This window comes from Ruditapes philippinarum, unplaced genomic scaffold, assembly GCF_026571515.1.
Source record: "Ruditapes philippinarum isolate M1 unplaced genomic scaffold, ASM2657151v2 ctg2978_1_1_1_1, whole genome shotgun sequence".
NCBI lineage: Eukaryota > Metazoa > Mollusca > Bivalvia > Venerida > Veneridae > Ruditapes > Ruditapes philippinarum.
In genome coordinates this window covers 8,604-19,583 of record NW_026861073.1, presented here as the reverse complement: position 1 = coordinate 19,583, position 10,980 = coordinate 8,604, and positions in this window count along the sequence as shown.

Below are 10,980 nucleotides of genomic sequence, written 5' to 3'. Positions count from 1 at the left end.
TTGTAGATTGATAGAAGAATAAGTATGGTAAGTTCTAGTTATGAAGTTACAACCTGTTATTTGTTATTTTATATAGAAACCCCATTGTTACTGCATGTACAAAATCCCATGTTAAAGTTTTATGAACATATTTATGAATATATTGTTAAACTTTTAAAACCAGGATATGATTTATACAGTTAGTGAAATAATGTTTACAAATTTTGGTTATTATTATCATACACTGATTACATCATTATATGTGTATGTATAACTAGTTTACATCATAGGAAGTCCTTCCACCTAGAGTGTAAAGCCTCCAAACATTACAGGTGCAAGCACCTTCATGAGTTCTACCTGGCAGACACTCTTCGAGGTCACAAGCTCAAAAAGGTCTAGGTCACTAGGGTCAAGGTCCCTCTCTAGCAGCATGATGTTCATTTATATGGGACTTGTTTGTTCGAAATCTTATTGTGGTAGCCTGTAATCAATGCAACACAATTTATACCTTTTTCTTTATATTATACAAATATAATTTAAAATATGCTGATTTTGACAATTCTAAGTTATGTCAATGAGTGACATCTATTAAAAAAACTAGGTGTCATATGATTTTTCAAAGTTTTTTGGCTTTATAGAATCCGATGACAAAGGAACTTTCCCATGTATGCTAACCCTAGTTGTCCCAGAAACATAAAATACTTGCTTCAGGTTGGCTTCAAAACATGTTTAGTATAAACCTGTATGACAATACAATTGTAAGATCATTTATGTACAACAAGCGATGTGATGTTTCATATTTCAGGTAGGTGGGGGGGGGGGGGAGTTGAGTTCCAATAGTTAAATATCACATATAGATAGGAATCTCAGGTTGATTCTGATATATATAATTGATACAAATTGTTATTGATGATTTGGTAATATCCTAATTTCTGATTGTTATTCTGGTGTATTACATTCACAATTCTTGCAAGTTCTGTATGTATGTAAATGTGTATATCACTGCCGACTTTTATTTTGCGGATTTAGCTTGCGTTAAGATTTAATTATCTTTTTAATGTTAATTAATTATGTCTATAATTATATATTTAATTGGTGCATGTACAACTATGAAATGACATTAAAATTTCTGAGAAAAAATAAATTGCTGTTGTATTTTCATCAGGTGACTTCATAGGGAAATTTACTCCAATATTGGCGGCTTTTTAGCTCACCTGTCACAAAGTGACAGGGTGAGCTTTTGTGATCGCTTTTCGTCCGGCGTCCGTCCGTAGTCCGTCCGCCGTCCGTCCGTCCGTCGTCCGTCCGTAAACTTTTACTTTAAATGACATCTCCTCATAAACCACTAAGCCAATTTCATCCAAACTTCACAGGAATGTTCCTTTGGTGGTCACCTTTAAAAATTGTTCAAAGAATTTAATTCCATGCAGAACTCTGGTTGCCATGGCAACCGAAAGAAAAAACTTTAAATATCTTCTTCTAAAAAACCATAAGAGCTAGAGCTTAGATATTTGGCATGAAACATCTTCTAGTGAGTGTCTACCAAGTTTGTTCAAATAAAAGCCCTGGAGTCAAAATTGGCCCCGCCCCGGGGGGTCATTGATTTTCCCTATATGCATATAGTAAAAACTTAAAAAATCTTCTTTTAAAGAACCCAAAGAGCTAGAGCTAAGATATTTAGCATGAAACATGTTCTAATGGGTGTCTACCAAGTTTGTTCAAATAAAAGCCCTGGGGTCAAAATTGGCCCGCCCCGGGGGGTCATTGATTTTCCCTATATGCATATAGTAAAAACTTAAAAAATCTTCTTTTAAAGAACTCAAAGAGCTATGGCTAAGATATTGAGCATCAAACATGTTCTAATAGGTGTCTACCAAGTTTGTTCAAATAAAAGCCCTGGGGTCAAAATTGGCCCTGCCCCAGGGGGTCATTGATTTCCTTATATGCATATAGTAAAAACTTAAAAAATCATCTTTTAACCTTTTCCCTTATAGAAGCGAGAATCGCCGTCTTTTACCATTCCCTGATAGAAGCGAGAATCGACGGCTTTATCGATTACTGCATGTAAGCGAGAATCGCCGACATGCATGATCTCAATGGAAGCGACTTTCGCCGACTTCAATATTTACCTGTCCAAAAATCAACAATTTTCCCGGAAAATAGACCTGTAAATTGTGTTATCGTAAAGATCAACATTTTATGAGGGGATTCCGTGCATAAAATTATGGTGTTACTATTTAAAGTTTTTGTATAATTAGCGACCAACCAGGTGAGGGGTTTTCCTTACGTCACGCAGTTAATGAGTGGGCGGGTCAATGAAATAAATATAGAACGTATCGTAAGACAGGAACAAAAGTGTCTAAAAATAGCAACTAATGAATAAATAGTATTTATATGATCACGGGTCGTTCACGTGCCAGGCATGGTATAATGGATTTGATGTTTGTTTTGGTTTATGATAGCTGACATGTGTATATACACGGATTAATTAACGTCCTGACTAGGGGTATCTCTCTGGCCCCTGCAATAAAATATTTCCGGTAGCAGCGGCGATTTTTTTAAGAAAATGACCGACAAAGAAATGTCTAATAGTTTAAATTCTTTCATGTGCGCTATTGTTTTCATAACAGACACAGCATGGGGCCATGTATTATACGACATGATAAAATCATATCCCATATATCATCTTTGATGTCGGCAACATGAAAATGCCAAAAAGGCCGTGGAACTTGAGGATGTCTTTCCTTTATCATCATTTGATCTAAATTAGATCTATAAATGATAAAATTTAATTAAATTCATAATTCATGAAGAAAATATATGACCATGACAGCAGAAATTCTGAAATATTTCATTCAACAGTTATATACATGTATTACAGAAATGACAGTTACTATTATGAAATAAATTATAAAAAAAAAACTAATAAAATAAATAAATAAAAACAAAGTGAGATTTCTTTTTACTGGTATAAAAAAAGGTAAAAAAAGAACTTGTTATTTATTTCACTAAAAATGAATGCTGCATAAACCAAAAAAATTAATAATAAATTAGCCATATTTCCCTAATCCCTGTAAAAGAGAGAGAAAAATTATACATCATTTTATTGTTTATAACTACTGTAATTATACTGTTATAAAGCCCACAAATATAAAATTTATACCACTGGAAAGATAATTCAAATCTCTACAAATCTTACATTGACATATATATTGTCAAACTTGTAATTAAACCATTTCACATTAGTTAAAACACATAAGTAGCCTAATCTATCTGAAACAATGGAGAAAAAAACACCATCAAGTATATAGTTTATTACTTTATAACTCATGTAGACATATTTGTATAAACCCAACAAATATGATATTTATACCATTGGAAAGGTATTTCAATTCTCTACAAACTTTTTATTGATACAAAAATTGTCAAAACACAACTTAATACTTTATTTTCCAGTTAAAGTATATAGGTATCTAATTTGACCAATTTTACCTATAATTTATCATACCCTATATGGAGATAGTGTGTGACTCCTTATCAGTAGGATATTGATTATTGATTATCTATCTGGCTACTGTATTATGGGGTGTAAAGCAGTAAATTAAGGGGGCTGTATCAGGGAAAAGGTTAAAGAACTCAAAGAGCTATGGCTAAGATATTTAGCATCAAACATGTTCTAATAGGTGTCTACCAAGTTTGTTCAAATAAAAGGCCTGGGGTCAAAATTGGCCCCGCCCCGGGGGTCATTGATTTTCTTTATATGTGTATAGCAAAAACTTAAAATCTTCTTTGAAAAAACCCAAATAGCTAGAGTTAGTTATTAAGCATGAAACATCTTCTAGTAAGTGTCTACAAAGTTTGTTCAAATAAAAGCCCTGGGGTCAAAACTGGCCAGGCCCCAGGGGTGTCATTGTTTTTAACTATATGTGTATAGTAAAAACTTTAAAAAAAATCTTCTTATAAAAAGCCCAATGAGCTAGAGCTTAGATGTTTAGCATGAAACATCTTCTTATGGGTGTCTACCAAGTTTGTGCAAATAAAAGCCCTTGGTTAAATTGGCCCTGCAACGTTGGGGTGGGTGGGGTGGGGGTTGGGGGGCCTATATACAGGTGAGCGAATTCAGGGCCATCATGGCCCTCTTGTATAAAAAGTGTTATTCATAGGGTACTAGTTTAATTGTACATGCGTATTATGAGTGAGATAGAAGTAAACTGTTTGTTCATCTATATATAAAAAGATTATATAAGATTTTTGTATAATTTTTAGCCGGACTATTCAAAGAATAGGGAGAGCTGTTGTACTCACCCCTTTTTCAGTGTCAAACTTTGGTTAAGTTTTTGCATGCAAGTTAGTATCTCAAAAACTGCTGAAGGGAATGGAATGGGTGGAAACTTCACACACTTAATAGAGAGCATGATAGGAATTCACTACGGAAGGCCCATAACTCTTACATGAATTTTGACAGAATTATGACCCTTTCTGAACTGAGAAAATTCTACATTGTCAAGGCCCTTATTTTACTATCAAGCACTGAGAAGAGTTGAAGGTGCTGTACTACTGATAGTTCTTGTTAAAAATCCTTTTGCCTTTAGATATTCTGAGAGAAGATTTTGATTTTGGTAATGCACATTGAATTATATAATTTTGAATATATAGTAAAAAAAAATTTAGAAGTCAACTGCAAATTCTTAAAATTCCCTTTAATATACCAATGTTTTGACTGAACAGCCGTCTTCTCAGTGTACATAAATAAACAGGAAATTATAGCAGCATCACATGATGTCAATAGCAATTACATCATTTAAGTAATATTGAATAAAGTATTCTGTATATTGAAGTCTAGTACTGTTAGGAATATAATTATATTGCAATAGAGTTAACATGTCTGTTTTTATAGGTACTTTGTTTTATTGTTTTAGGCTAACAGGAAAAAACAAACATATTTTTTGGCAATATCGGATAGAAATGATGGCTTAATATTTTTTTTTGCTGATGATAGAGTTTGGAAAATATATTAACTAGAGCTATTACCATATTTTATATTTCCCTTTGGTATTTCAAGATTTTATGTTTTCCCAGAGATAAGTTAATGACTGAAATGAACTAAATTTTTTATGAGTTACCTTCATACATCGATCATGAACTTAAAACCTTTCCCTAGTTTTTGTTATGCACACTTCATTTTTCATTAAAAAAAATCCCCACCCCCATTAAGATTAATTGCTAAACTTTTCTTTTAGGAAAGATACTTCCCCAAAAGTATTTTGCAATGCATGCTCCTGGCATTAGATTTAAAGGGTATAGAATTTGAATCAGAAAGTAGTTTGGAATCTAAGTTTGAGCTTAGAAAAATTCTTTATAAGCTAAAATTGACTGTAATGAAAATAATAAAGCCATCCGGTTAGCTCAATAGGTAGAGCACTGGAATGTGAATCGGGCGACCCGGGTTTGATTCCCGGATTGCGCAGGTCACTTTCGTTGTGATTGATCATGAAATCCTTTCTACGGTCATTGGCACTGTACCTTTGCTCTTGCATGTACAGAAGTAATCAGTTCCTTGCGAAAGTGAAGGCAACTAGTACTGGTCAAATGCTTGACAGCCTGGCCAGGAACGATGCGGTGGCTTTACTGTGCTTTGGTAAATTCAATGTGGCTTACTGCCGTGATCTGGAGTGTTAACTACAAGCACCACCAATAATAAGGATTGATGAGTAAGTCAGCAGCAGAAATATTTCATCATAAGATATATAATTTGATATTAGCATACAGGAAGTGAATCTCATCCATGAAATTCTATTAACACAGCTGTTGTAATAAATTCTGGTGAATACAGTAAAATCTTGGTCAATTAAGTCACGCTCAGAATCACCCTTTAAATACTTGCCACACTTGTCACTCATACAGATAATGTGATTTGGTGCCACTTTTTCTTTTTAATTAACCATTTAGTACAAAAGTACAAATTTATTTTATTTAAGACCGTTTTATGTTGTGAACCAAAATTTTCTTTCATATTGGTCAGTATAGAAGATGTTGAGGTGTAATATTAATGATTATTATAATTATACTAAAAGCAATAATTTAAAAAAAAAAGAAATTAATGTCTTTTAATTTTTTTTGTCAGTGATAAAGTGTGGAATGCATTTCTGTGGTGTTGTTGTTGATGATGATAGTGGAATGTATGTGTTGATGATGATGGTGGTGGTGGTGATGATGATGATGATGATTATGATGGAATGTATATGATGATGATTTGATGGTGATGATGATTAAACATGACCTGCTTTTCAGTTATAATGTACATAATAATAGCTTAAATTCAGTGATTGTTTTAAAATATGGCTGTATTTCAGTGATGATATTGATGATGATGGCATGTATGTGATGATGATTGTGATTATTCAATCAGCTACACTTAATTAAGAGATATTACTTTTGTTATTACTCTGAGGCTTTTAGGCAGTGCATTCAGTCTGAATAATTAGAAAAACAGGTAATTCAAATCATATATTTGATCAGTGTTCATGTACTTATCCCTAAAATCTTTAAACTTGAACCTCTACTGAGTATCTTAACACAAGGCTTCTTCTTTTGTAAGGATCTATAACTTTTTATTCTTTTTCAGGATGTTTTGATAGTTTTATGAAAATTCTATCCTTAAATGTTTTTGCGTTTCATAAGAAAAGTCAGCAAATTTTTATTCTTTAATAAGTCCATCAAATAAGTCGATGTAAGTGTTCTTTTGCCCTCCTATTTATGGAATTTAGATAAAGTTGCTAATTTTGTTTTGTCATCTATGCCTTTGTGTCAGAGGACAATTCAAACTTTGACCTTAACATCTTTAATTCTTTGAGTATCTTTCAGCCAATTGTTTCAAATGTATGTGATGGTCGGCAGTTCAAACGAGAGTCATGCATAAAATCCAAAACTCTTTTAAAATCCAGCAAAAACCAGGAGAATTCTTGAAAACAATTCAGTCTTGCCATTTGTAAGATTTAGGTTAAGATTACTGATGCTTTGTTCTCCATTAAGAACATTTTGCTGAAGAAACAAAAACAAAAAATACTGAGAGAAAAAAAGATCACAAAAAATGGTTTAGTATTGATTAGAATGTAAGTTCATGCATTGTTAAATACTGGAAATAAATAATGATATTGTAAACTGTTGCCAAGCTAAGAACAAATATATCTTAATAGTTTGTTGAGTGAAGTCTACATTCATTGGGCTATGATATAAAAAAAATGTTTTCCTGATAATCTTGGGTTTTTTTTATTCACGCACTCGTGCTTCATAATGATAACAAATCTAAATGCTTAAAGGCACAGTAAATACAGCACATTTTTTTCTTTTTTTTTTCAAAAAAAAAATAAACACCACTGTTAGTTAACCCTTGCCTTGCCCTTCTGGCAACAACAAAGTGTAATGATGGCATGGTTATTATATTTCATTTCTCAATGGGTTGCCTTCAAACTGGGACACTACAACACTAGACAATACTTTCAAGTTGATCAGACATAATTTAACGACCTTGACTTTTTTATTTTTTTAAAGATATGCATTATACTTCAACAAAGTGCCAGTCAAAAGTGTATAATTATATGTGTTTCCATTTAAAATAATTAAAAAAAACATTCACCAAAAAAAAAAAAAAAAAAAAAAGAGATTGTATGCCACTTTATTAGCACAAATTCTTCAACAGAAAAAAAGCAAGTTTTCCCCCTTGAAAGTACATATTTACAAATAGAAAAAAATATGTAATGAAATAAGTGTGTGGCAAAAAACAAAGACAAAAAGCAAAACAAAAAAATTGAGACACAAAAAAAAACAAGGTATAGATCAGAAAGGGACATATTTGATCACATGTCTGTGATAGCATAGATCTAATCTGTCTGTTCAACTTCAGAGGGAAAATTGTTCGCAAAGAAGTTGTAAATGTCGGCTCACATTTGCACTTATGTAAATCTTTTACTTAGATTTATTAGATCTGTTACATGGAAGACAAATTACAACGGTATAATTTCCATCTCTGATGCATGCTGGGTAAAGTCATGTGACAGTTATATCACTAGCAATTAACCTCATGGTTTGATTAAGATGTTGACATAATTTAACAAGGCATGTTTATGAGTGCTTGCAATATTTTCATCATGTAAAGGAAAGTTTAGAAGCCTTGGAGTGACAGAGGGAGCAGTTTTTTTATGTGCTCTCCAGGTTTTTCCTATTTCTACAGTTTTATAGGTTTGATGTTTTTTCTTCCTCCTCGTTTCACAAATGTCCCAAAAACAATGAATAATGATATAGCATGTAGGAATTCTGAGCATTTTGCCCTTTTACCTTTAATCATTTAATTAGGAAGTAACAAGGTTTGACAATAGCTCTTCCATGTGACTTTGATGTAAACTAAGCCAAAATTCTTTAAACATCATCTCTGGAGCCATATAGGGTGGGAAGATCTTGAGGTGGCCTTAATGAAAAGGTTATTCAGTCTGATGCACAAGTAGGCTACATAGTAGCTAGAAAAGAGATACAATGCCCTAATTACATGTAAAAACACCCAGTAAACCTCTATAATGTTATGTCATATAAAATATGGACTAATCCTAAGGTCAACTATTTAGCATAGATTTATATAGGAAAACAGATTTGAATCTCTTAATACTGGCCTATAGAGTTTAGATATTTGACATGTAGCATTGCCTAATGGTCATCAATTAAAGATATACAAATTTCCCTTTTTAGTCCCATACCGGTTTATCCGGAGAGGACTTAAGGCTTACCCTCTGTCCATCTGTACGTCCATCAGTCCGTCTGTTCACAAAACTGGATCCCACGATAACCCAAAAAGTACTGAAAATATTTTTATGAAACTTGATATATGGATAAATGGCTGTATGGAGATTATGCACGTCTTTTTCACCTTGAAACTTCATATTAGTGTGTGATAGCCAAATTTGGATTATAATGAATTTGAAAATGACCTAATAACTTACTTTTGTGTTAAAGAGTTATGACCTTTTCTTACAGAAGGGCTCAGGTGAACAATCAAGGGCCATGATGGCTCTCTTGTTTTGCTTTTGTTTCATTGCATGGACTATCATGAGCTTTATATTTTTGTGTGCATATTTTAGTTTAGTGAGTCACTAATACTTTTTAAAGACTTGTCTCTTTATGCTAATGGTTCTAACAGGGACTTTGGATTGTTTTATAAAGGGAATATCTGTAAAAAAGTGATCCCTCAGAAGCATTAAAAATAGCAAAATTATATGAAAATTGCAGACTCTGTTTGATTGAGTCTGTAGCTTATAGGAGGTCAGTGGTTGTACTATTGTGCCCTTTTCTTGCTCCTGAAATCATGTACAGAGGTGTACCCTTTTTTTTCTCCACCAGTGTAGCTGGAAAATAGCCATATAATTTTTTATGGTGACAGTCATCATTTAAAACACAAAGTTTAGCCTAATAACACATAGAATCTATGTTGAAACTTATGAGATTGGTTGATAATTCTGTTACATGCAAGGATATTAACAAATTGTTCATTCTTTTTCATGCTCTCACTGGGAATAAAATATTTGCGTTTTAATTTAATTCTTGTCTTTTATGTTTCTTTAATATGTTTTTCTCGTGTTCAGTGAAGGTCACGTTGGCTTCCAGATGGTATTCATTCATGACTTTTGTTTTAATTTTTCAATTTCTTTTTTTGTGTGTGTTATAAAGATGTAAAACCAAACATCATTAGACATGAACGGCGCCACTATGCATGCATTGCACTGTTGCATTAGAAATTAAATTGTCGTCAATTTTTTGAAAACCAAACTTTTAAGCCAATAAGTGTAAAATCTTTTTGCGTTTTAAAATCTATTATGTTTTATTACCCCCATCTCAGCTGTTAGCTTGCTAACTTTATTAGTTTATTTCGAAAACTTTTTTTTTTTCCTTCTTCTGCTAGACTCGCAGAGTTTAGTGTTTGTTTAGTTATTAACTAGAGTAGCTGGCATGCATAACTATCGATATTCCGTAAATATGTTTCTGTTATCTTTATTGTATATTTGATGATTTTACCAAACATGCCCCCTTCAAGTTGTTCTCGAAGCAGGAGGGGCATCAATCATAAATCAACTCTTCTGTATGGAGGTATATTAGGCCTTTTGATAAAAACTCCATGGGAGAGAACTCCAGGTAACCAGCTCTTCAAGGAGAAGGAAGCTTTTGATGCTCAATGTTTTTTTATCAAGAAATCATGGAAATTGCATCATGGGTATAAAGTTTGTCTTCTGCTGATAATATGTTAATTAGTCGAATCTGTAAAAAATTAACAAACATGCAGGAACAGGCATCCAGCTGGCAAGATCTGGCCTTACACTGAGTTTATTTCACATGTTTTTATTAAAAATAGTTTAAAAAAGATGTTTTTATGTTCTTGTGCTGGTAGAGCCCGGGAACTATGAAATTAGAAGATATTGAAATATATCTTTGTGAATACAGTTTGCATGAGATGATTATCATGTAACATGTAAGCTTGGAATTTGCAGATGTAATCTAAGATACAGTTTTGATTTTTTTTCTCTCGTTATTAATTTATTATTCATTAAAAATAATAAATAAAGGAGATAACTTATTGCAGGTTATATAAGTTTAGGAAAATTCCTCTAAAATAAACATTATGGAAAGTGCTTATTAAATTATACTACATTTTGGCATTTTATTAATGAATTATGGGCCATAAACTTTGGGTTCTCAGACAAAATGGGATGAGAATATATTAAAAAGCAAATAAATTTGCATAATTAGCTCACCTGGGTTGTTCTACTAGCTGTAGATTTATTCCTACTTACATCTGTTCATAATGATGAGAATGAAATTGAAAAAGGAGACTTTTTAGGGCGTTTAAAACTCAGTACCCAAACTTTGCTGGGCAGCAAAACAAAGAAGAAGTAATAAATTTTGACATTTCTAGCGACTTGACCTCAGTTTTGCGTTTTGTCTGATTTTCTGTAATGACCA